Source organism: Saccopteryx bilineata, chromosome 4 (genome assembly GCF_036850765.1).
Source record: "Saccopteryx bilineata isolate mSacBil1 chromosome 4, mSacBil1_pri_phased_curated, whole genome shotgun sequence".
Taxonomy (NCBI): Eukaryota; Metazoa; Chordata; class Mammalia; order Chiroptera; family Emballonuridae; genus Saccopteryx; species Saccopteryx bilineata.
In genome coordinates, this window is record NC_089493.1 from 170,342,124 (window position 1) to 170,369,704 (window position 27,581).

Sequence of the window (27,581 nt, forward strand, 5' to 3'; positions counted from 1 at the left end):
TCCCTATCACTCTAAATCCACAGGTCCTGTCTCAGAGAAAGCAAAACAATTCTATATTTGGTTACTTAGATCTGCTTTGGATTTCTGTAGGTCAGATAAGGCTTGTAAAAAACCTTGTTATGGCCACCATTGATGGATCCTCAATTTGAATAAGGTTTTCTTTTTAATGTTTATTTTATTGATTTTAAAGAGAGAAAGGGAGAGAGGAGGAGAGAAACAGGAACATCTGTTCCTATATGTGCCCTGACTGGGGATCGAACTGGCAAACCTCTGCACTTTAGGATGATGCTCTAACCAACTGAGCCATCTAGCCAGGCTGTGTAAGATTTCTTAATAATGTATATTTATTAAAATCTGCTTTAATTAAATTCAAAAATCAAAAAAGGAATACTGTAGATTAGAGTGAAATAATGTTATGAATGTTAACAGATTCAGTATATATTAATAATCTTTTTTCATTTCACTTTCAAGGTGCAAAGGTCTAGTACATATTTAGTTCATAGTAGCTGAGAACTTAGAGCAAGACATCTAGTTATGTCCAAACTATTGCCAGGCTTGAGCTACGTGTAACGCTTTTAGTTTGCTTAGCTTTTCTGAAGTGTGTTTTCCCCCTGTGGTTGTTCAAAGATATGTCATGTGACAACATTCTCTTGATTTTTTTTCCACCTTAGGTTAAAACACATCATGTTTTTCTACTCATTACTATCTACTCTATGATTGCAGTCATTCTCCAATGATGCATGCCAATGGCATGAATGCAATTCTACCAGCACAGAAATCCCTACTCATCCCTTGCACCACATGGAGGTCTAAACATTTTATGACATGATCCATTGCTATGCATCTTACTTACTTTTCTTCTTATATTTGTACTGCCCATAACTGAATAAAATGTTTTTATTCTATCCATAGTTATGTCTTTGAGAATATGTATTTTTTATATTTATGACTTATTTTGGATTACTTTTACTCATATATTTTGAAGTAATATAGCTTGCAGATTGTGTTACTTATTCTCTACATTTAACAATTAAAAATAAAACTGAATAGCAAATAGTTTATTAGTAAGTACATAGTTTCGGTGGCAAAAAATGAATTTGCTCAAATAGGAGACTATAATAAAAATCAGATGAATAAATGTATGCTAATCATCAGAAAATCTGTGGCATTAGGGCTATCACATAAAAATCCAAAATTACTCAGAGGCCAAATCTTAAAGAAGATATGTCCTCATATTAGTCCATATGGAATAGGTCCATAGTACCTGGCATCTGTAGAATTCTGTCGATTATCACCTTCTAATGAAATGTGGCCCATTGACACATAATTATGGCTTATAAAGAAATATGAGGCCCTGGCCGGTTGGCTCAGTGGTAGAGCGTCGGCCTAGCGTGTGGAGGACCCGGGTTCGATTCCCGGCCAGGGCACATAGGAGAAGCACCCATTTGCTTCTCCACCCCTCCGCCGCGCCTTCCTCTCTGTCTCTCTCTTCCCCTCCCGCAGCTAAGGCTCCATTGGAGCAAAGATGGCCCAGGCACTGGGGATGGCTCTGTGGCCTCTGCCCCAGGCGCTAGAGTGGCTCTGGTCGCAACATGGCGACGCCCCGGAGGGGCAGAGCATCGCCTCCTGGTGGGCAGAGCATCGCCCCCTGGTGGGCGTGCCGGGTGGATCCCGGTCGGGCGCATGCGGGAGTCTGTCTGACTGTCTCTCCCTGTTTCCAGCTTCAGAAAAATGCAAAAAAAAAAAAAAAAAAAAAAAAGAAATATGATTGGTGAAGATTTGGTCTCCTTCCAAACCAATTATTCTTTTACAAATATTTTTGTTTGGATCACTTGGGCTTTTTACAATCACAGTGTCACCTCTTTGGATACCATAAAAATGTCGGCTAAGATTTACTGCCAAGACAGTATCTTAACTTTAAATTCTATGCTGCATTGATAGTTCAGAATGCAACCCTACCACCAGCATATTCAAAGGCACAATGAACTCTACAGCCACGCTGAACAGTATAGCCAACAACCCAAAAGGTTTTTTTTCAGAACACCATGAAACATACTTCTATGTAGTCTCTGCTACCATTGGCCACAGGTCTGTTCTACAATACATTCGGGTTTTATGGTAGTTTCAGAGTTTCCAGGAAAAGAAGCATCTAAAGCATGTCTCAAAGCATATGTGGGTGATCCATGGCTTCAGGATTCCAGTGTCCCACAGAAGTCCTGAGAAAGTGTGTTTTTAGTGGTGTTCTTCTTTAGAAGCATTTTAGTTATCCAACATGATCTCAGTGAATTTATGAATTAAGAACCCAATAGATTGTCATGTAGAATTTATGGACTCTAAATTGAAATTTCATTTGAATGACGATGACTACACCAGTCTTGTCAATTTTCAAAGCCCCTTTACTGGCTTTTTTATGAACAAATCTTAACAACTTGTTCATCGCTGTTGTTTGTTGTTGTGCTTAATAATGAGAATTTTACCAGAAAGCCACCACATTAATCATTTTTTCAACAAACCATTATGTTCCACATTGTTGGCTGAGCAATGAAGTTAAAGCAGCAGACAAGACAAGGTCCTTGCAATTGGGGAACTTACATATTTGTGGAGAAAGAAGACATCTGCTCCCACTGATGAAGCAGTAAGCTCACTGCTTTCTGAACAGAAAATGTTGTGGTACGTTTAGGGATATTGGTAATATGAATATAGAGTTTCTTTTCAGTGCACACAAAGATGATAAACCTTATATTTTCACAAATAGCATGCTGAAGTCCTAATTAAGAAGGGATGAACTGTTTGCTGTCCATGGTCCTGAATATATCCTGTAGCTACAGAATAGATGAGAATATAATGGCTATTTATTCAACGCAACTGCCGAACTAAAATTAGAAAAAAAACAACTTTCTGAGTAATTAAATGGATGTTAGAATTGTGAAAGCAAACATGGCACAGTCAGGGCCCTAAAAAAAACTTCACAGTCTTGATGATAAAACTGTCCTAGATCATTACTATGTTACTTTTTCAAACAATTGTTTTAGTTCTAACTTAAGTATGTAGTACTTGAGTAGTTCAGGTGACAGAATAAAACTAGCTATTAATTACAGATAATGAATATAATGGTTAATTTTATTCAACTAAAACTTTTGCTACAAATGTTAAAGGGAAAAATAGATAAATATTTTAATAAAGGGTAAGCCTAATTTTCTTAACAGATCAAGTGCAGTGGTATTAGGTACCTATGCTACTTCAGGACTTTATGGGTGAACCGTAATTTTACAGGAATTTTGTCCCCTGGCATCAAGTGTTAAATACATTAAGACTCTGGACCCTAATATGATTTTAAAATGATACTTTATAAATGTAATTTTTAAATTACCACTTTCAGTGCAGTCATACTTCATATATAACATCACAAGAGTTATTAAGAGAGTCAACACTTATATAATGAATACGTAAAATGAAATAAAATAGGTAATAATGTAGAAATAATGAGCACATAGGCAGATCCAGGATAAAATTATCACATTTGAGGAGAGTTCCAAAAGTCCCTGGGTCACAAAACTTGTCATGAGCTTTGAAATCTTACTAAGGATGATGGTAAGATTTTCTTTAAAATAGGTATGTTACAGGACTATGGCAAAGCTTAAGTTCTTGAATGCTACAGATTTCTGATAGATGAATATTGATGAAATATTCAAGTACATACTGGTGAAAGATAAAATCAAGCATGCTTCCCTTATGTTAGCACAATATGAGTAATGTAAAATGGCTTGTTCAATGTGAGACTATACTTTTAATCTAGGAAATTGAAAGGAATATAGCTATTCATTGTGTTGGTTTTTGTATGATAGCAATGAGCATCCCAGAGAATATTAATACTCTATATGGCAACATTTTCACAGTGGAAAAATCAAGACCACAGTTTCAAAAAACCAGTAATTGTCATCCTTATATCCTTATAATTACTTATCTAAATAGACATAAATGAGCTAGGGCATCTGCTTGTCATAGTCCCACTGGAGTTGATGGGCTTGTTCCATCCCTGAGCCCCCTCACTGTACCTCTAAAGCCAGAGGGCTAAGATAGATCATACAATGGGATGCGCCTTGAGCACCTGGCTCTGGTGACAAGGGGTACCTGTGTTTCTGGTCTCAATCCTGTTAGAGTTTCTCAATCTCTGAGTTTGGCTTTCTTTCATATTGGCTTATTCTCAGGCAGTCTTTGCCTTTGGGATGGTAAAATAAATTGCATAATTTCCAGGTTTGCATTCCATCATCTCAGTAACCTCAGTGAAAAGTCAGGTTCACTTCAGGTTCCATAAGAAGTCCTGGGGATTGAATGCCATTGGTCTGTCTTGCTCAAATTCAACTCCCTGGAGCTAGTCATAGAAATAGGAGATAGGGTCAATCTTAACTGAACCTCATGAACCCAGAGTGGAGAAGTGGTGGTCCCCAAAATGATAATGTGGATTTTATTAACTTAAAAATTCTAATGGAGGCCCTGGCCGGTTGGCTCAGCGGTAGAGCGTCGGCCTGGCATGTGGGGGACCCGGGTTTGATTCCCGGCCAGGGCACATAGGAGAAGCGCCCATTTGCTTCTCCACCACCCCCCCTCCTTCCTCTCTGTCTCTCTCTTCCCCTCCCGCAGCCAAGGCGCCCGGGCGCTGGGGATGGCTCCTTGGCCTCTGCCCCAGGTGCTAGAGTGGCTCTGGTCGCAGCAGAGCGACGCCCCGGAGGGGCAGAGCTTCGTCCCCTGGTGGGCAGAGCGTCGCCCCTGGTGGGCGTGCCGGGTGGATCCTGGTCGGGTGCATGCGGGAGTCTGTCTGACTGTCTCTCCCCATTTCCAGCTTCAGAAAAATACAAAAAAAAAAAAATTAAATGGATGTTGGATTGGTAAAATAATAAGATGGCTATTAATCATCCTTATATTTTTCTCTCTACCTTTATGTGAAAAGAAAATTTAAATAGTGTTTTGATATGATAATGGCAAGAAGATAAATCATTTTCACTTATGATATAATCCAAAACCAGGTGCTTATACAAGGTGGGATAAAAATAGGGTTAACAGTTGTTCATATGGAAAATAATAGTTAAACAATAATATTTACATACTCACAACTATAAACCTACTTTTGCCCCATGTCATACTTATTCTTTTTTGCTACAAGCTAGGAAGAAACTTAAAACAAGAATCTTAAATTCAAAATTTAAATACCATTGTAAAATAATTTGAAGAGAAAAGCTTTTACACTTTTACAATTTATAATCTATACCCTTAGAACATAAATATGTGGCAATTCACTATAGATTACTGATCATTATGTCTGAGTCTTTTGAAAAGGGTTACACTGGTGACAATCCCCGCCGAGATTAATACGACCTCTTGCTGACATAAGCTCAGCCAAACTTGCAGAAAAACCACGTAGTTCTGCAACAGATGACAGGAGGTCACAAGCCAGAGACATTAAACCAGATTTATTTAATGTGTAGCATGGAGGAGACTGGAAATGACAAACCGCAGGAAGGTTTTTATATCCTGTTTCACCGGAAAAGAATGTAACCTGTGATAGATTTTCTTTCTTTTCTCTGAGAGGCAAGAGACTTTGAAGCTATTGTCAGGCCACGGACCACCTGGGGAGCACTGCTTTGGCCCAGAACTCTGCTGTGTCGCATGAATACATGGGCAATGGGGTGACTGGAGATCACAGAACACAGATATTAATAAATAATAAGAGATAAAGTGAGATCAAGGCTGCTCATGGAGCTCGAGTTCAACTGATTTAACCAGGCGAGGAGGAATATATTTTTAGTTTCTGAGCTAATTCATATGTTTCTTAACAGCAATCATTGTGGATAGATATGGCTGGGAATCGGAGTGGCTTCTGGTACAAAGGGCAGCACAAATAACCCACAGGAGCAGAAGACACAGGAGAGGGTTTAACTCTCACGATAGAAGACACATTAGGAAGATCTGCACCAATTACGGTGTGCTGGAAAAGGGAGAATCTTTTTCCCTGATCCTAATTCCCAAGAATTAATACCTAAACTTAAGTTTTCTAAGTTGAATGCCAGACAAGAACTGTATCTTTTATAAACGTGGTGTTTAGGGCACCATCATAACACTGTCCTTTCAAATCTGAGAAAAAAGAAGGTGTGCAATTATGTAGTTATTTTTAAAATGCTTAATGCAACAGAAACTAATTTTTTAATAAAGTGTAACTAGATATTCTGTACATGGATCACAGAAAAGAATAAGTGTGCTGAGTAAAGCTATCCACTGGATTTAGAGTCAGAGGATAAGGATTTGAATCCAGATTCTTGATAGATGAGTGAATTAGGGAAGGCGACCTGACTTTCTCAATATTCGTTTCTTCTGTAGTACGGCTGGTAATCTCAATGTTCCTATTGCACATTGGACAACAAATAAGACAATGAATGTGACAGCATCTAAAAAATGTCTATGATGAAATTATAGGAAGGTACTCTTATTGGGAATTATCTTAATAATCTGTTCATGTTCAGTGAATGAATGTAGGCAAGCATCACTTACTGTCTTGTAAGTCTTGTAAGAGAGGAGAGATCTAGAATTAATTAAAATATTAATTGGCCACAGTGAATTCTTGGAAAAACTAATTTTGATATTGGAGGAAAAAAAACATTTCAAATGTCATTTCTAGAAGCCAGTAAGTGATAAAGACTAGGACAACTGGGTAAAGGAGAATACTGAAGCCTTTCATGATAAAAATCTAAAATCCAAATTCTAATCATTAAGAAGCACGTTTGAACCAGAAGACAACAAACAGACAGATGGTCTATAATGTGCTTCTGAATGGCTGGGTTTTTATTTCTCAGATGAATTAGGATCTTATAGGAAGAACATGTATGTGTATGCATAAATAGATGGCTAGATAGATAGTATAAACTCTGTTGATATTGTAAGACAAAATAAAACAATCACTATGCTTGAAAATTTGAAATACATATTCCAATTCATAGGCACACAAAGATTAAGCAGGATTTTTCAGTTACAAGTGACAAAAGCCCAACTCAAACTTTTTTATGCAAAAAGGGGCAAAGAGATGATTGTGGGAAAACTGAGCAGTGCTACCAGAGGGAAATGCACGTGGCAGTTCTGGCTGTAGGCACTGCAGGATATAGAGGTTCAGATGCTGCCGTCATTCTCGCCTTCACTCCATCTCTACTTTCCCCTAGGTTACTGTATTTTTAGATCTCTCCTCTCTATTGCGTAGACATTATAAACTGCTCCAGAGTTATATTCTTACACATCATAATCGCAAGAACCTTCTCCTTCTTAGTGGCCGCATCAATTGTTTTAAAACACTACTTGGTCCTGTTGGAAGCACTTATTCTTTTTTTGCTAACTGTCTAGATTGGATGCTCTAACTAAGCAGTCTGGATTCGATACCCATCCCTGTGTCTGGGCACACATAATGGAGGAGGAATGGTTCTTAAGAGGGACAAAATAAAAATAATAGCACTAAATGTTCACTGTATTTTTATAGGCATAAATATTGAGAGAGCAAACCATGTCTCCTCATTGATGGCACTGGTGAATTTGCATGCTTTATTCAGGTTGGTCACTCTCAGAGGTTGATTAAGGTTGGTCGAGGCCCTGGTCACAGAAGAAAATATTGGGCCCTTTACATTAGAAAAAAGTATAAAGTTGGGGTTTTGTGGGGCTTTCAGAAGTCGAGGCCCAGGGTGCGCGCCTGGCACACCCACCATTAAATCTACCTCTGGTCACTCTTGAACTATCATAATCCATTGGGCTGTGAAAGTATGCTGACAGCAGCTTCTGAACCAATGAGATACAGTCTTCTGCCAGGACTTTATAAGGAGGTCAAAGCTGAAACACACGTATGGTTTTGAAGTTGGGGAAATCAAACACTCCCTTTGACCCAGAAAGGGATTCACAGAGAAAACCAAAGGTGTGACTGCTTTTGCGTTTGGTGGCAAAGTTCAGACCCTGTCCTTGAATAGCAGGACTTCACTCAACAGGCATGCTCAGAGGCTCGCAGGGTGAGAGAGCAGCACTGTTCAGTTCTTAACAGCAATACCTTCTTAAAAGCTGAATGCAGATGGAGACTTTGAACAACAGTGTTAAGATTCATTAACATCAAGAAACACAAAAACAGATTCTGACTGTGTTTGTCAAAAAGTCAATTTAGTAGTTTCAGATGCACAAAATAGTAATTCAACATTTATAAATCTTACAGTGTGGTCACCACACGAAGTGTAGTAATCATCTGTCATCATGTGAAGTTATCACAATAGTATTAACTATATCCCCCTTCACGATTTTCACCCATCCTCCACACCCCTCCCCTCTGGTAACCATCAGTTTGATCTCTGTTTCTATGAGTCTGTTTAGCTTTGTTTTGTTCATTCATTATTTTTAAAATTCCACATTTAAGTGAAACCATATGGTATATGTCTTTCTCTGATTTATTTCACTTAGCATAATACCATCTAGTCAACTCTGTGTTGTAATGGCAAGATTTTGTTCTTTTTTATTGCTGATCAATATTCCTTGTGTATACACACACACACGCACACACACATCACATCTTCTTTATCTATTTATTTGTCAATGGGCAAGACAGAAAGGGTACTTCCATATCTTGGCTCTTGTAAATAATGCTGTAATGAACATAGGAATACATGCATCTTTTTTGAGTTAAAGTTTTTATTTTTTTTCAAATAGATACCCAGAAATGGAATTAATGGCTGGTATGGTAGTTCTAGTTTTAGTTTTTTGAGGACTCTCCATACTGTTTGTTTACAAGTGGCTGTTTCAATTTTGTTGTATACTAATCATACTTAAGTTAAAAAAAATAAAAAGGAAAAAGTCCATTTATTACGAAAGCTATGGTGCAGTCACACAAAGGAAGACTAGCTGAAGAAAAATGAAAACCTAGGTAGCCCCAGGGATCTAGACAGCAGGAAGGAATGAACCATCTCCTTAGGACACACTGCTGCTGGGGTGAGTCACCTCTATCTAGCTTGTGTTTTGTTCTTGAGTCCGTACACACCAAGAAATAGTGTAGCCTAATGCTAAGACTGTCTCCTCTCCCATGCGGCTATCTGCTTTCATTGTCAGGTGGGAATAATAATAGTGTCTAGTTTATTAGATTGTTGGGGGACCCCAAAGAGCTTAGATCAATGCCAATATGCACTCAAAAGTGTTAAGTAGTATTACGATATGTAAGATTGGAAAGCTCTAGAAGGTGAGTCCAAGTGGTCTAGCATAACATCTTAAATAATGAAATAGGAAGAACACATTGAAAGAGTAAATTTTCCTTGGAGTATTAAAGTACATTTGCAGAATGAGTAATGAAAGATGGGGGGAGAATGCAACAGATTTCCACTAGAGATACCAACCCAGGAAAAAAAATCTTTAGATAGTCGATCAGATGTGGGCTGCATAAGGGCAGTGACTGGGTGTCATAAAGAAGAGAGTGAACGTTTGGTGATCTGATGACAACAGTATATTATATGGAAAAGGTCATCCCAGTATCCACGTCTACATGAAGTACCAATTTGCACCAATCTGTTGTGAAGCATATGAGAAAATCAAATGGTACTTGTAGTACAAGAAATCTTTTGACTTATTCAAACTTCATTATATCTATCAAAGATGGGGGGCTTGTTTATTGTCTGACTCTGGTTCCAGTCAATATAGAAAAAGCCCCCAAAAGAAACAACAACAACAAAAACACACGCTGGGCTAAATTGCTCTGTGTCTAAACTTTATTTGCTCATTGCTGATGTCTTGGTTTTTTCTTTGACAAGTTATTGAATGAAAATAAATATGCAGTTGATCCTTTAGGGCTTACCAATTCTATAAATGCCTATTTAACTTCTTGGCAGTTATGAGTAATAAATAAAGGAGCGTCCTGAAGTAAGGTTTGTACAGAACTTGCTTTGGTTTTGCTTACACAAAATCCCCAGGAACCAGGAATTAAAACTATGTTTTTCTACCTGCATGTTTTTTGTAATTTTTTTTGTCTTTTATCACTGAGTGCATTTATTTACACTTTTAGTCTCAGGTTGTTCTGGACCATTAGGTTGCTACTTTGATTTATGTTGGTTTTCATTGCACCATGGAAGGAAAAATGAGCTATTAAGCACTTGGCTTTGGACAAAAGATCTCCCATGATACTATGAATGACAAGCCTTTCCAAAGTAGGATTGAGAAAGAAGGCTCAGCAGGTTAGGTCTCAGCTATAGTCTAGTTTGGGCAGCCCGCTTTTCATATATTTTGGAGCCGTGGATCTGTGGAACTACAGTTGTTCTAATCCTCTTTCCCATTCTTGTCAAAACCAAGAAAATGTGTGAATTCACTGCTCTAAGGTCTTAGCAGAGATTATCTCATTTAATTACCGTACTCACTCATTTATATGATAAGTATTTTAGCTCAGGTGCTATTCTGTGGGCTAGGGGACAGCAATAAGTAAAAAAAAGACAAATATTCCTGCCCTCATTGTGCTGACTGAAGGACACCAGTAGTAGTAAGTAAGTAAAATACAAGATTTGTTAAAGAATGGTAAGAGTTTAAGAGAAAATCCAAGCAGGGCAGTATGATCTGTTGAGGGTAAGAAGGTTGCTATTTTATTGTATTTTATTTTATTTATTTATTTTTTTTTGTATTTTTCTGAAGTTGGAAACGAGGAGGCAGTCAGCCAGACTCCTGCATGTGCCTGACCGGGATCCACCCAGCATGCCCACCAGGGGACGATGCTCTGCCCATCTGGGGCGTTGCTCTGTTGCAACCAGAGCCATTCTAGTGCCTGAGGCAGAGGCCACAGAGCCATCTCCAGCGCCCGGGCCAACTTTGCTCCAATGGAGCCTTGGCTGTGGGAGGGGAAGAGAGAGACAGAGAGAAAGGAGAGGGGGAGGGGTGGAGAAGCAGATGGGCACTTCTCCTGTGTGCCCTGGCTAGGAATCGAACCCGGGACTCCTGCACACCAGGCCGATGCTCTACCACTGGGCCAACTGGCCGGGGCCAAGGAGGTTGCTATTTTAGAAGGATAGCTAGGAACTGAAATTCAAACTAGGTCTGTGAATGCAAACAGAACTCTTAACCATGGCTTTATCTATCAAACTATCTATAGATTTCAGTCTGTATCAAGGGTAAAGAAGAAATATAAAACTAGACAATTCATAAATGAGGGAAGGATGACAGAGGGTGTAGCAAGACAGTAGCCACCAGAGTTAAGGAACTTTCTAAAATCACTAGAAACACTCTTGGCAAGTATAGTCTTATGGGCACAACACAAATGAGTTAGTTGTTTTCAATATCCAAACTGAAAGTTTTAATTTCCTTCTGGGAGTCAGATTTTTTTAATCCTCATGGAAACCTGTCTATGCATGTATCACAAAACTCAAGATTTTTTTTTTCTGTAATGAAATCTCTCTATAACTAGCTTATTCAGCAGAAATATTTAACAGGCAAGGAAATGCGTGCCTGAACTCTTAACCACAGGTCAGGGCATCCTTGTGGAAGTGGAGGATGGTAAGTTAACTAAAGAAGCAGAAATTGGATGGGATATAGTGCATGCAGTGTTTGGTTGCACGTAGCATTATGGTGAGGAGAGATCACACAGCTAAACTCATGGAGCTCTGCATTCCTTGCAGAGCTTGGCAGGATCAGGCTCAGCTGTGGGTGTAAATTAATTCACCAGAACAGTGAACAGACCTTGGAGACAGTGGCAGCCACTGAAAATAATATTTTGATTGATGTTTCAGCCCTGGGTGCGTGGGTCTCAGAGGTGCCCATGCACCTCCAAAGGAGTCGGTCCAGAAACTGAGCACGTGGCAGCACCACGTGGGTATCCTCTGAGGAAAATATTTATTAGGAGTGGAAAAAGAACAAGGACTTGGAAAAGACATAAGGAGAAGTTTTAAAAAAATGTCTGTGTTTTTCCTTGGAGGAGAAAGAAATGACATGACATACTGGTATTTTTTCTGTTGTAAAAGCCAATTCCTATTCCAAGAGCGACCCCACACTGATGGGACTTGTGGGAGCCAAGGGGACATCCTGTCCCCTATCTCCTCTTTGAACCTGTTATGACAACTGAACCTCTTACTATTATTTTAAAAGTTATTATTATTGGTTAATATTTAGCAATAATCCTTAATGTGGCAAATGCTTTTCTAAAGATGCTAGATTCTTTATTTCAAAATTTCCTGAAGCCCCATCAACATGTGATTACCTACAAACTTAGGTGACAAAGTGGAGGGTCAGAAACATTGTGTTTTGCTCAGGGCACCCAACCAATTAGTGGCAAACGTCAGAGTCAAATCCACAGTGATCTGACTCCAAACCTGGTATTCTTCCTTTCTGCTCCTTTATGCCGCACTTAATTTTCTTCAGACAACAGAGATGTCTCTTTTAAACCTTTGACATGATCAGAGATAGTATTTGTTGTAGAAAGAACACTGGACTGGGAAGTAGGAGATGGCGAATGCATCCTTTCTCTCAGTTAGTTCTTCTCTTATTTATTTTATTGTGTGTGGGGTTTTTTTTTTTTTTGTATTTTTCTGAAGCTGGAAACGGGGAGAGACAGTCAGACAGACTCCCGCATGCGCCCGACCAGGATCCACCTGGCACGCCCACCAGGGGCGACGCTCTGCCCACCAGGGGGCGACGCTCTGCCCCTCCGGGGCATCACCCTGCCATGACCAGAGCCACTCTAGTGCCTGAGGCAGAGGCCAAGGAGCCATCCCCAGCGCCCGGGCCATCTTTGCTCCAATGGAGCCTTGGCTGCGGGAGGGGAAGAGAGAGACAGAGAGGAAGGAGGGGGGGTGGAGAAGCAAATGGGCGCCTCTCCTATGTGCCCTGGCCGGGAATCGAACCCAGGTTCCCCACACGCCAGGCTGAAGCTCTACCGCTGAGTCAACCGGCCAGGGCCTGTCTGTGTTTTTTAATTTATTGATTTTAGAGAGAGAGGAATGGGGAAACATCGATTCATCATTCCACTTATTTATGCATTCATTGATTGATTCTTGTATGTGTTCTCTGACTGGAAGTCAAACCCATAACCTTGATGTGTTGAGATGATGCTCTAGCCAACTGAGGTACCTGTCCAGGGCTTCCCTTATTTAGCTGTGGGACCTTGGGCCTTGATTTCTCCTCTATAAAAAGAGAGGCAATGTAAATGGTTTCTTAATTTATCTCAGTGCTGATTTCTATGTCTCTCATCCTCTCTAGAGTCAATTAGGGTTAGTAGACGGTAGAAAGCATCAAGATGTGAAAATAAGAGGATACATTAATTTAAAAAAATACATTCTTTTTTTACTGTTTTTTTTTTCTGAAATTTGAAACGGGGAGACAGTCAGACAGACTCCTGCATGCGCCCGACCGGGATCCACCCAGCATGCCCACCACAGGGTGATGCTCTGCCCATCTGGGGCATTGCTCTGTTGCAACCAGGGCCATTCTAGCACCTGAAGCAGAGGCCATGGAGCCATCCTCAGCACCCGGGCCAACTTTGCTCCAATGGAGCCTTGGCTGCAGGAGGGGAAGAGAGAGACAGAGAGAAAGGAGAGGGGGAGGGGTGGAGAAGCAGATGGGCACTTCTCCTGTGTGCCCTGGCTGGGAATCGAACCCGGGACTCCTGCACGCCAGGCTGACGCTCTACTACTGAGTCAACTGACCAGGGCCCTTTTTTTACTATTTAATGTTAAATATGTAAAATGCCATTCTAAGCATGGTAAAACATTATCTTTTTTGGATCTCATTAATTTTTTGTGCCATAAGTATTTGAGCCAATCAGGATGCTGCAACAGAGAGAGGTCAAGCTAAGGTCATACTGTGTGAAGCCAGAGCTCAGGCTCTTGGTCTTTCTGATTCAAACTTCATCACCTTCAGTATGAAACAATAGCTTTTCATGGCTGTCCTTAGGCATAATCAGTATTGATTCTTTCAACCAATTGTTTTAATTCTGGCAAAAAGTACAAAATATCAATGTTTTCAATAGGAAAAAGTACATTGTTTTCTAATCTCCAAGAACACATTCAAATAAAGAAAAAAACAATATGGAAGAACAGTGCACAGGCTTTGTATCAACGATCTGTAATTATTTTGATTTTGTTGACTGCATTTTGGGGGGACAGAGGGCAAAATAATGGCCAATCATTAGGAAATCAATAGTTTCCCAGCATGGTTCAAAGGTTGCTCTAAAATTAGCTCATAATCAGCTAGAACACAGTCAGTGTGATTGGTAAAGCAACAGCCAGAACTCGATTTTGGCCTGTCTGCTTGGCAACATCACTGGTGTGGCAGACCGTGGTTGAAGTGTTGGCAGCTTTCCGTAACATCTGGTGGCATCAACTGCTTATCACTAATTATTCCTAAATTATCACCTATCTTAATCTCTCTACAGTCTCAAATTGTTCTTCAATGGTGTTTGATAAATGTTATGGCACAAGCTATATTAACTCATGAAACAGTTCATTCTCTTTTTGGATAGACAATTCTGATGAATGTGAAGTTTTTCTGAAATTGAACCGAAAGCTATTTCTCGATAACTACCTCTCCAAGGAACCATACACAATCCCCACTTCACCCTTTCTTCTTTAAAGATGAGCTGTAATTTTTCAGTGATACTTTTAAATATTATTTTTGAAATTGAGGACATGCTGTCTTATAATTTCTTAAAAGTACCATGGATTCTTACTCCTTTTAGATCCAGGACCTACACAAATATTAATTAGAAAAATGATTATTTTTACTTTCTCTGCTAACATATATTTGTTGGTACTCCCTGCCAGGCATTCTCAAGCACATTACAGACATGTTCTTATATAATCTTTGCAACAACCTTGTGATTTATCATTATAACCTGTTTCCTGCAAGCACATAAATACATAGCTGGAGAGATTAATTAGCACAAGTCCCACAGCAATCATTTGATGCCATGGCATCCAAACCAAAGATGGCAGAATCCCATAATGTGGGCTTTACTCAGCACCCTGTTCCACTTGCTCCCAGACCCCGGGCCTCTCAAAGGCAGGGTCTGTGTTTTACTGATCCCAGTGTCCTGGAGGGTAATGCAGTATCTGCTCTGTAATGAGCACAGGTGACTACTTAATTCAGTTAAACTATAAATTTTAAAAATAGCTTATATAAAAAATGTGTGCCAGAGAATTCATCATAATCCTTCAGTATGACCAGTGTTCTGCTTACAGATCTTCCTATCACCTCTTTAACCTGCATTTGCCTTTTTTGTTTGCTGGAGAATATTTTGGAATACGTTGGAATGTTTGGGAACCACATGCATTTTGGAATACTTGAGATAATTTTGTAAGCCTTAGCTTACTCAAGGTCATAGCTTCTTGTTAACATGTCCCCTTCAGGTGTTTGTCCTTATTCAGTCCCTTTCTAAAATTATAAAAGACTGCAGTTATGGCCTGAGAAAGGGAATACATTTACCCAAGAGTTTCCCTAGAAGGATTGTAAGCATTGACATTGTTAGCCTAGAGTAACTGTCCTTACAGGTGCTGAGAAAAATGACCATCAAAAATAACTCCATTAAAAAATAAAAAAAATAAAAATAAAATAAAAAAATAACTCCATTAAAACGAGAAATAAAAATTCATAGTTTCAAGGTTGGCCAAGTAAAGAGGAATTATATATTTTGTTAGAGAATCATTTTGTGCATTATCAGTGTCATAAAAATTTTGATTCTTTTTTCTGGTTTTGAGATATATCATTGTTTTCACCCTGTGATTCCTCTAAGCAGCGTGCATAGGAAGTGGTGGTAGGCAAATCTATATGGAGTAGCCACAGCCTACTGTCGCTGATGCTTCAGAGCCGCGGACACAATCCCCTTTGTACTGATATTGATGGTTCGTATTGTAAACCATTACAACGTTTTATTCTTTTAATTAAGGCAAATATCAATCAATCCTGTTTTCAATTCATCAAATGTTTAGTCAATACCTACATTAGCTCAGGCAGACTTCAAGGTGTTGGAGACATCAGAAAGGAAAAAACTTTGCCCTCAAGGAACCTATAGCTTAGTGGAGGGTCAGGCATCTGAAGAAGCACATTATAATACAAAATGACACTTGCTATATAATATAGCTACTTATAGAATGGATGAGAATATAAGGAAGATGTCCCTACATTTGGACAAGCTAAAAGAGAGTGTCACACACAAAGTAGGATTTGAGTTAAGACAAAAAAGTTTAAGAAAACACTATCAATTGCTTAGGAATATAAAGGAGCCTACGGGCTTTAAAGATCAATGAAAGAATTTGTAATACTGGAATATAAGAAAAAGCAATGAGGTTAGACAATTAGACAGGAGCTGACTCATAGAGGACCTGAACATCTTCCAAATTTTTTTAATATTTAATCCAGTGAGTGACAGAAAGCAGCTGTAGAATTTTGAGTAGAACAATGATGTAATTAGAAATAAGTGCTCAGTGGCACATTTATTTCAGAGGAATGACATTTGTGCTATTGATAGTCAATCCTACCTGATGTCCAGTGGTTTTGTGAGACTTACTGTCATGTTTTTCTTGGTGCCATATCTTGCATGCTGTCACCAACACCAGACTGATGAGAAGTCTTACGAAGAAGTAAGCATGACGGTCATTCTGGCTGTTACACAATATTGTAGGTGTTACATCTTTTGACCTTTCATGAGCGCATTCTACCTACACTGTCACGCAGTATGAGTCAATTAGACTTTTCCTGAGCCTTGATTCAGCTACTACATGGGGTCACAGATGCCTACTTACCATATATTCCATAGCAGAGTACTGGCATTTGAAGAGAAGTAGACAGCTAATTCTCATCTATTCCTGCCCAGAGTCCTGATTATATTTTGCTTTAAAGAATACTATCATCATTGCCTGGGGGAGATATGTAAGATGTGAAGCACCACTAATATAGCAATATTAGTAATAATATTGTATAATGTGGGGCAATATAGCACTCCACATGTCAAAAGGGCACAGTGGATAAACTTAAGAATGTCATGACATATATGCATAGTCTTATTGACGCTCATGAATATCTAGCCCCAATCTCAAAGTAAAACCCAGAGGTTATTTTCCAAATGTTATTTAAAAAAATAATTCTAGACTCTTAAGAAGTTGGAAGAAAATAGTACAGAAAGCTCCCATGAACCCTTCCCCCAGATTTCTCTATGGTGACATCTTCCATAGTTATACTGCTTTATCAAAACCAGAAAACTGACATCGATACAACATTATTAACTGAACTGAACTGCAGCTCTTAAATTTAGATATTTTTATCAGGCTTTCAATCACCAAAATTCACCCACACATTTTTTTTTTTGAATTCTTCAAGTGCTTCTTGATCATTTCTGCTCTAAATGCTCACATATACTGTTCCATCTGCCTTGGGCACTTCTCCCTGTTTTAACAACTCAACTCTCATGCATACTGAATGTGTTTTCTAATTTAGCTATCTGCCTCCTCTTCTAGTTCTAGCTCAGATATCATTTCAAAAGGGAAGTTTTCTGAGATCCTACCCCCTCTCCGAATAGAGTATATCTGCCTACTGTGTACCTTCATAGCATCCATCCTTCTCCTTGCCATTTATGATAATTAAAAACAAATAACTGCCTAACTCATTTCATGGCAATATATGAGAATTGTGATGGTTAATTTTCTGTGTCAACTTGAGAGGCCCAGTAAGCTGGAAAAACATTATTTCTGTGTGTGTCTGTGAGGATGTCTCTGGAAGAAGTCAGAATTGGAATGGGTAAACTGAAAAGTCATCCTTACCGATGTGAGTGAGCATCATTCAATCCATTGAAAGCCTCAATAGAACAAAGTCAGAGGAGAGATGAATTTGCTTTCTCTGCTTGAACTGAGGCAGCCATCTTTTCTTGCCCTTAGATGTTGGTGCTCCTGGCTTTCTGGCCTTTGGACTTGAACTTACACCATTATCTCCCTTCAAACTAAGGGTTCAGACCCAGACTGCATTATACCACCAGCTTTCTTGGTTCTTCAGCTTGCAGGTGGCAGATCATGGGACAGCCTCTATCATCACGTGAGTCAATCCCTATCATAAATCTTCTCTGACATATCTGCATATATCCTACTGGTTCCGCTTCTCTGGAGAGCCCTGACTGATACTCAGATGGAGGAATTAACTGTGTTATTTTAGGGTCTTTCAGGTTTATCTTGAAGGAATGAGATGTATTGTTCCCTTTCTTTCAAAGTCAAGGAGGCAGGGCCTCCATGGTACTTTCCAGTAAGGTAGCACTCCCTTGAAAAAAACCCAAAAATGACCTTGGGACACAGTCAGAAGAGTTATAAAGGTTGTCTCTTAGTGTCGAAGGTGTTTAGTAATGAAAATGTTTTATTTTTCTTTGATCTTGGAGCCCATTAAATCCAGAGAAATTGCTTTTTATTCAAGTCAATTTCTGTAGCATTACTGGAATAAACACACATGAAAGTGTATTTGTTCTCATTTAATTTTTGCTGGTGAAGTAAATATAAGGCAGGGGTAAAATAGCAAATGCATTGTTCCTTCTTTTTAAAAAATGTATTGACTTTATTGGGGTGTAGTTGGTTAATAAAAGTATATAGTTTTCAAGTGTACAATTCTATAATACATTGTCTATATATTGTACTGTGTCTTCACCACCCCAAGTCAAGTCTCCTTTCATGACCACTGATCTCCCCTTAACCCTCTTCTATCTGCCCCCTTTCTCTCTAGTAATCATCACACTGATGTTCATGTCTATGAGTTCTTTTTTCTTTGTTTTTTTAATCTTATTTTTATTAATTTTAATGCAGTGACATTGATAAATCAGGGTACATATGTTCCGAGAAAACATCTCCAGATTATTTTGACCTTTGAATATGCTGCATACCCCTCACCCAAAGTCAAATCGTCCTCCGTCACCTTCTATCTGGTTTTCTTTGTGCCCCTACCCTTCCCCCACTCCCTCCCTCTCCTTCCTCGCCCCTTCCCCACCCCTCCACCCATTCCCTGTTACCATCACATTCTTGTCCATGTCTCTGAGTCTCATTTTTATGTCCCATCTATGCATTGGTTCATATAGTTCTTAGTTTTTTTCTGATTTACTTATTTCATTCCGTATAATGTTATCAAGGTCCATCCATGTTATTGTAAATGATCCGATGTCATTATTTCTTATGGCTGAGTAGTATTCCATAGTATATATGTACCAAAGCTTTTTAATCCACTCATCCTCTGATGGACACTTGGGCTGTTTCCAGATCTTAGCTATTGTGAACAATGCTGCTATAAACATGGGGATGCATTTCTCCTTCTGGAATTGTTCTATGGTATCCTTGGGGTATATTCCTAAAAGAGACAGCTCTATGGACAACTGATATTTGACAAAGGAGGTAAGGAAATACAATGGAGTGAAGACAGCCTCTTCAACAAATGGTGTTGGGAAAATTGGACAGCAACCTGCAAAAAAATGAAACTAGACCACCAACTTACATCATTCACAAAAATAAACTCAAAATGGATAAAAGACTTAAATGTAAGGCATGAAACCATAAGCATCTTAGAAGAAAACATGGGCAGTAAGCTCTCCGACATCTCTTGCAGCAATATATTTGCTGATTTATCTCCACAGGCAAGGGAAATAAAAGACAGGATAAACAAATGGGACTATATCAAACTAAAAAGCTTTTGCATGGCCAAAGACAATAAGAACAGAATAAAAAGACAAACTTCACAATGGGAGAGCATATTTGACAGTATGTCTGATAAAGGGTTAATAACCAAACTTTATAAAGAACTTGTAAATCTCAACACCAGAAAGACAAACAATCCAATCAAAAAATGGGCAAAAGACTCAACAACAAACAAACAAACAATCAATAAAAAAATGGGAAGAGGAAATGAACAGACACTTCTCCCAGGAAGAGATACAAATGGCCAACAGATATATAAAAAGATGCTCAGCTTCATTAGTTATTAGAGAAATGCAAATCAAAACTACAATGAGATACCACCTCACCCCTGTTAGATTAGCTATTATCAACAAGATGGGTAATAGCAAATGTTGGAGAGGCTGTGGAGAAAAAGGAACCCTCATTCACTGTTGGTGGGACTGTAAAGTAGTACAACCATTATGGAGGAAGGTATGGTGGTTCCTCAAAAAACTGCAAATAGAACTACCTTATGACCCAGCAATCCCTCTACTGGGCATATACCCCAAAACCTCAGAAACATTGATACGTGAAGACACATGTAGCCCCATGTTCATTGCAGCACTGTTCACAGTGGCCAAGACATGGAAACAACCAAAAAGCCCTTCAATAGAAGACTGGATAAAGAAGATGTGGCACATATACACTATGGAATACTACTCAGCCATAAGAAATGATGACATCAGATCATTTACAGCAAAATGGTGGGATCTTGATAACATTATAAGGAGTGAAATAAGTAAATCAGAAAAAAACAAGAACTACATGATTCCATACATTGGTGGAACATAAAAACGAGACTAAGAGACATGGACAAGAGTGTGGTGGTTACCAGGGGTGGGGAAAGGGAGGACATGGGAGGGAGGGAGGGAGAGAGTTAGGGGGAGGGGGGAGGGGCACAGAGAACTAGATAGAGGGTGGCGGAGGACAATCTGACTTTGGGCGAGGGGTATGCAACATAATTTAATGACAAAATAACCTAGACATGTTTTCTTTGAATATATGTACCCTGATTTATTAATGTCATCCCATTACTATTAATAAAAATTTATTTTAAAAAAATGGGCAAAAGAAATGAATCGACACTTCTCCAAAGAGGACATACAGATTGCCAATAGGCATATGAAAAAATGCTCAACATCATTAATCATTAGAGAAATGCAAATTAAAACCACAATGAGATATCACCTCACACCCGTTAGAATGGCGCTCATCAACAAAACAACACAGAATAAGTGCTGGTGAGGATGTGGAGAAAAGGGAACCCTCCTGCATTGCTGGTGGGAATGCAGACTGGTGCAGCCACTGTGGAAAACAGTATGGAGATTCCTCAAAAAATTGAAAATCCAACTGCCTTTTGACCCAGCCATCCCTCTTTTTTTTTGTTTGTTTAATCTTTACCTGTTTTACCCAGATCCCAATTTCCTACCCCTGACAGCTGTCAGTCTATTCTCTGTATCTATGAATTGCTTTCTATTTTGTTAGTTTATTTTGTTCATTACATTTCATAGGTAAGTAAAATTATGTGGCACTTGTCTTTCTCTGACTGGCTTATTTCATTTAGTGTAATACTCTCCAGGTCCACTCACACTGTCGCAAAAGGTAAGATTCTTTTTCTCATTTCTTATGGTCAAGTACTACTTCCAACAGTAGATGAGTGGATAAAAGGTTGTGGTATGTTTACACAGTGCATCCTTTGTTCTTGTATTCATTTACCCATCCGTATTCAACACATTATGCAAAAAATCTGTTTTAGGTGCTCCACAAAATAGCCAAATGAGGTTAAACTCCTGGCCAGAGAGAACATATAACATAGAAGGAATATAAAAAATTACGTGGGGTGATGGGGAGAAGGTGGGTTTAATAGAGATCAATAGGAATTTAAAAGTACACATTAAAAGTTCTCATCTCAAGAAGAAAATTTGTAGCTATGTCTGGTGAAGGATGTTAAATAAGTATATTGTGGTGATCATTTCACAATTTATACAAATATTAAATAATTCTGTTGTACATCTGAACCTAACATAATATTATATGTCAACTATACCTCAGTTTTTAAAAAATGACCTCAAGGATTGTGACCTAGCTCGTTTGGTTAGAGCATCATGCTGATAATTCCAAGGTTGCGTGTTTGTTCTTTGGTGAGGGCACATAAAAGAATCAACCAATGAATGCGTGAATAAGTGGAACAACAAATCGGTGTTTCTTTTTCTCTCTCTTTCGCTCTTCTTCTTTCCCTAATTTCAATCAACAGATAAAAATGAAAATAAAATAAATGATCCCATGGATACAAAGAACAGATTATTGGTAGTTACCAGAGATGGAGGAAAGGGAGGTAAAATGGATGAAGGGGGTTGAAGAGTACAAACTTTCAGCTATAAACCGAATAAGTTGTGGGAATGCAGTATACAGCATGGTGATTATAGTTAACAACTGTATTGTATATTTGGAAATTGCTAAGAGGATAATAGATCTTAAAAGTTCTCATCACATTGAAAACTAGGTTTAGTGATGGATATTAATTAATGTATTGTGGTAATCAAAACATTTTATATAGCTGAAACTAATATGACTAATATGTTGCATGACAATTACATTTAATATTTTAGTAAAAGTTTTCATTTAATTTTATTTATTTTTATTAGTGTGACACTAGTTAACAATGATAGGTTTCAGGTGTGCAGCATATGTAATTTTTTTAAGGGGAAAAAATTACATTTGTGAGTCAAAGATACCTTTTTCATATCTGGGCTGTGCCTGTGTGACTTTAAACCAAACCCTCTAACCTTCATTTTCCCCTTCTGCAGGAGGGATTTAATAATACAGTTTAACTTAATGGTAGAGCCGTGAGGATCCAATGAGATCATGAATATAAAGCAATTTTTATGGTATTAGGTGCATAGTAAACACTCAATGTTTACTAATAATCTCTGTAATTATTTCTCCTGAATCTTATTTCTATCATTTTCTACTAACAACCTTATACCTCCAATTAATTACTATTTTAGTTTTCACTAAGATATTCTTAATTGTTCCAACAAAAATATGACATTTTGATTTTTTAGAAATGGCAAACCAGAACAACAGAGCTACATTTCGAGGGGACATTGGGTGATTGTCCAGGTTATGACACTGGCTAAGTCATTTATGTTTTTTTTAAACCAGCTCAAAGTGGGCATGATTTAAATTCATACCACAATGATATGACAAATTACACAAATTATGAACACTTCAGGGTCACTTATGAAGAGTTGAAGCTGGGAATGTTATATTTACAAGGCTGCCATGGATCTGCTTGGACGTAATTACGTATAAGTCAAGAAAGTAATGATAAATGCCAGTCACGAGGACTGATCAGGGGCCGGAGGAAGTTGCAGGAGGGAAAGATTTCATTTTAAGGAGCCATTCAAGGCTGGAGCGAGAATGTCCTTCTCATAAAGCACGTATTTGTCTGCTTTTATTTGCTGCCTGAATTCAGTTATAGTGGAACTGGTTTGAGTCCTCAGAATTGTATAAATTGAAAACTGGGCATGTAAAGGGTGGGTATCTCTTGTTTCTGGTGGCCCAAGAGCAAATGAAAACCTTTCCTTACAAGCTCATTTGAATAGGAAAGAGTCATCACTTATTACTGGGAAAACACAGGATCACGAGTTTCTGTGTTCCGGATACTCTCTATCACAGATTGTAGTATCCCCAGACTTTGGGATTAAACAAACCAGTACCGCTAAAAATAAATAGATTAACAAGTCCCCTACAAAGAGTGATACCAACATTTTTTTTAGTCATTTAAATGTATCATTTTTTTGAAGCAACAATGACTGTAGCTATACTATCATTTGTAAATATTGTATAATAGGATGAAGCCACAACAAGCAGGAAAACATAATCTACGTAAGTAAAATTAAGTTGGTCTTCATATGTCTTTTAATGCATTATAATGTCATTATCATAGGGATTTTTCAGAATATATACAGTGCATATCTAGGACAGTCTGATTTAAAGTATAGGCTGAGTGTCACACATGGAATTCCCATTGGGGACTTTGGGTGGCCCCTAAAAGCAATAAAGACCTTCCTCCAGAGCATCTGAAACTGAACCAGGAGGAGAAAAGGCAATGCGAATGGAGATTGTCACATGCCTGTAACAGAGGAAACAGCACTGCTTTCAGATGTGAGCCCCGACTGCAGCCAGAAGGGCAGATGTTCTAAATTGCTGGCTTTGATTACAATCTTGCTGCATCTTTGGGTTTGTATCCTGCTCCAAGCTGAGTTGTAGTGGCATTTTATTTATTTAATGGTGGTTAATGGTTTCAAGCAATACTAGGGAAGATACACTCCCAGTTAAAGACAGCCTTTATTGAAGGGCCGTATTTAAATTATGAAAGTTACTTTGACTTCATTTTTTTCTTACCATGTTGAGAACCTATGGGAAATTTCTGAAACTTGCAGAGAACTCGGCCAACAGTGAACTTTTCAGAACTACACATGCATGCCTTGAACTCAACCCTCAGAAGGACTGATAGCAAATAGTTGTGAATGGTGTCTATGACTCAGGATATTTTGAATTCTAATAAATCTGTAATGCAACCGGGTTTGAGAACCCTGGGTCTGTAGCTGGGTCTATTATTCCTTCTCTGTTCCTGTTTTCCCCCAGAAATCGCACACTAATGGCTCAAAGCTACATATTACGTCAGTGCACATGGTGGCTTTCTTTCACAGGTGGCTTGAACCTACCATCGTAGGTTCAAAAATGCACTATGGAATAAATTCAGCAGTTTCTTTCCTGTTTGCCTGTTTACTGAGATGAGAGAACTCCACATGGGGCAATGAGGACCCACTTCCAACACTGCAGGAGGAGAGAGGTCTCACTGTTACCCAAAGGGTTAAAATATGTCCCAAATGACTAGTGGCGATTGTCCTTTCAAAGCTGACAGCTGCACAAGATTGAAAAGGCAGCCAAGGCAGAATGTTTGTAGTAATTTAGAGTTCCCCATTTGAAACCAGGGTATCAGTGGATGTAGTTTGTTTGTGCTGAAAAAATAACAAACAAAAAACTTAACATCTGACCTGTTTTTCTGAAGCCATAAAATGGAAACATCATTACCAAAAAATATGATGGTGCTTGGCAGATACAGGAAGTGTAAAAAAATCTGGAAGGGGAAAAAAAGAGGTGGGAAATAAATCAGGAAACTCTAAATTGATTATGATGATGATGATGATGATAGTGACAACAATGATGGTGGTGATGTTGATATTAAAATATCAATACAGCCACATTTATTCTTACTCAGTGTACCAAGTATCTATTTTTAATCATTCAGAAATTATTCATAAATAATATATCTGAGCCAGTGTTCTCGGATGTAGGAGTGCATCAGGGAATAAAGATAAGCGAAGCACTGACTTCATAAAGCTTATATTCAGTGGGGGAAATTTCAGTTATAGCTAATCTTCATGACAGAGCTGCAAAGTCAGAATTGTTTACCACAAATTTACAGGAATTTGAAACTCTAGGAGGTTAGTTAACTCACTCACAAATACCTGCCATCTTTGTAAATCAGGACAGGTCAGAGGACTTATTATTGGCAACTTTAGCCAAACAGTATGTCTCTCTATTACAAATGTAAAAGGGAGAGGGGAGAGGTGCTTTCTTATATTTAAGATACCCCATCAATCAACATTCTGATGTTGAATAGGTCTTTTTCCTTCTCTGAGTTTTGGTTTTACAACTCTGCAGGGAGGCAGTAGACTAGATCAGTAGTTCTCAAAGTGTGGATCTCATATAGGCACCCATAGAACCACCTGGAACTTGTTTGAAGTGCGCATTACTATGGAGCACTCCCTATCTATTAAATCAGAAGCTCTGCGTGTGGCCAGGCTGTTGGTGTCTTCACAGGCCCTCCAGGTGATTCTGATATACACCAAACTTTCAGAACCATTGGACTAGATAATCAAATATAATGATTAAGAGCTTCAGAGTCAAATAGACATGGATTTGATGCAAGCTTCACAACTCACTAGCTTCATGAGTATTGGCAAATCACTGAACCTCTTTAATTCTTGAACCATCAAATGGGAGCAACCATGGTATCTTTCCTCTTGGTCTGTTATGAATGAGATGACAACACATGTAAAAATACACTGGCCAAAAAGCTTGACATTTAAATGATTATTTATCTTCATCATCCCCTTTACGATCTAAAACACTTTCACACGGACACGTTAAGAGTCTGTCATATTTGGAGAGGACATCAAGAATTTGTCTAGTCCAAAAACAATGCCCAGGTGATAAAAACAAAAGAATTTGCATGTGAACAACCTAAGTGAAGACTAAAACTGGCAGATTTCAGCAGCAAATGGTTCTGCAGCAAGAGGCAGTGAGCAGTATCACAAACAGATGTTGCATTTGGCTTCCAGAGTGTCAGCCAGCATGTTCCTCTGTATCAAACCAGCCTGCTCCAGACATGAGCTCCGTCGGCTTATAAGCTTGCTGTCTAGTTGAATGGAGCTTTGGATATTAATCCAAACATATATTAGCCCGGGGATAATAAGTGAATTGAACAAAAGGAGGAAGAATGTCCATTTCATCAGCAGATGGAGGCTGAAGAAATGGTGCCATTTGAAAGCTATGGATGTCACATCCCCTTTCCTCACTGCCCTTTCCACGCATTCCCTCCACTCTGCAAGCAACATGATCTGAGTGAAAACTCCAGATTTCTCATAAAACACGTTAAACCACTAGAAAACAGGAAGAAACGGAAATGAATGGTGACCCGCCAACCATGTGTAATTGAAATGTGGTTGAATGTGGTATATAAATCCACTTGCCCCCAATAAGGAAGTCAAGTTGAAGTCTAAATCTAGGAAAAGTAAATTTCTCAAGGTAATTTAATTTCTGAGCAAGCCTAATTACAGTAGCTCAGTACAACCAACTATCTTAGAGATGATCTATGACAGTGGTTATGGTATCATTCCTGGGAGTCGGGCAGCTAGGGATTAAATCTCATCTCTGCCATTTCCAAGCTGGATGGTGTTATACAAGTTTCTTCATGTTTCTAAGCTTCATTTTTCTTTAAGTAAAATTGGAATAATAATAGCATCTACCATAGAAGGTGCCTCTGAGGATCAACAGGTATCGTGCTTAGCATAATGTCTAGTATAGTAAGCATTCAATAAGTTATAAAAAACAAAAAAATATTTTTTTCCTGAATTTCTATGAGCATGTTATAAGACACTGGAAGACTATTTTAAGACAATTTTAGAAGGTCCTCTCTTTAAAACCTGCCATCCAGTGAATTTCTATCTGTTCTACCCCCAAGTTTTGATGAAAATCATCTATCTCTATGGGTTGCAAGTAGAACTGTCTCAAATCAAAATGTAATTTACTAGCTCACAAGACTGAGAAGTCCTGAGATAGACTGGTTTCAGGCATGGCTGGCTTCAGAATTCAAACAGCATCTTCAGGATGAATTTTGCCACATTCGCTTTAATCTCAGCCTGCAAGATGCCTGCTATACCTCAATACTCTTAGGACACTCACTGCAGAAGGAGACAGCCCCCCCCCCTTTTCTTCTGGTAGAGCTGATGGTCCTGTGCTTTACTCTGATTGGACCTGCTTTGGCCAGCTTGAGCCAATCATGGCATGCAGGAATAATATGGTGTGCTGATTGGCTAGAGCTTACATCTCATGATCAGAGGAGGTGGGGAGGGTGCTCCCTAGAACCAGGAGCTGAGGGTGAGGGAATAATGAATGCCCACTAGACAATATTGTTCTATTGTTGTAGAGGCAAACAATAAGGAGACGCTCCACCTTTCTTTTTTCCTTCTCTCTTTTTATTTTCTGTCCAGTCTTTTTGTTGTGCATGCATGTGTATGTAGCCTCTGA

At 38.8% G+C, this 27,581-nt stretch overlaps 1 pseudogene; it reads right to left on the bottom strand.

Annotated features, from left to right (window-relative positions):
- Positions 1-1,144: 1,144 nt before the first annotated feature.
- The window catches only part of LOC136335602 (uncharacterized), a 53,257-nt pseudogene continuing 26,820 nt past the window's right edge, over positions 1,145-27,581 (bottom strand).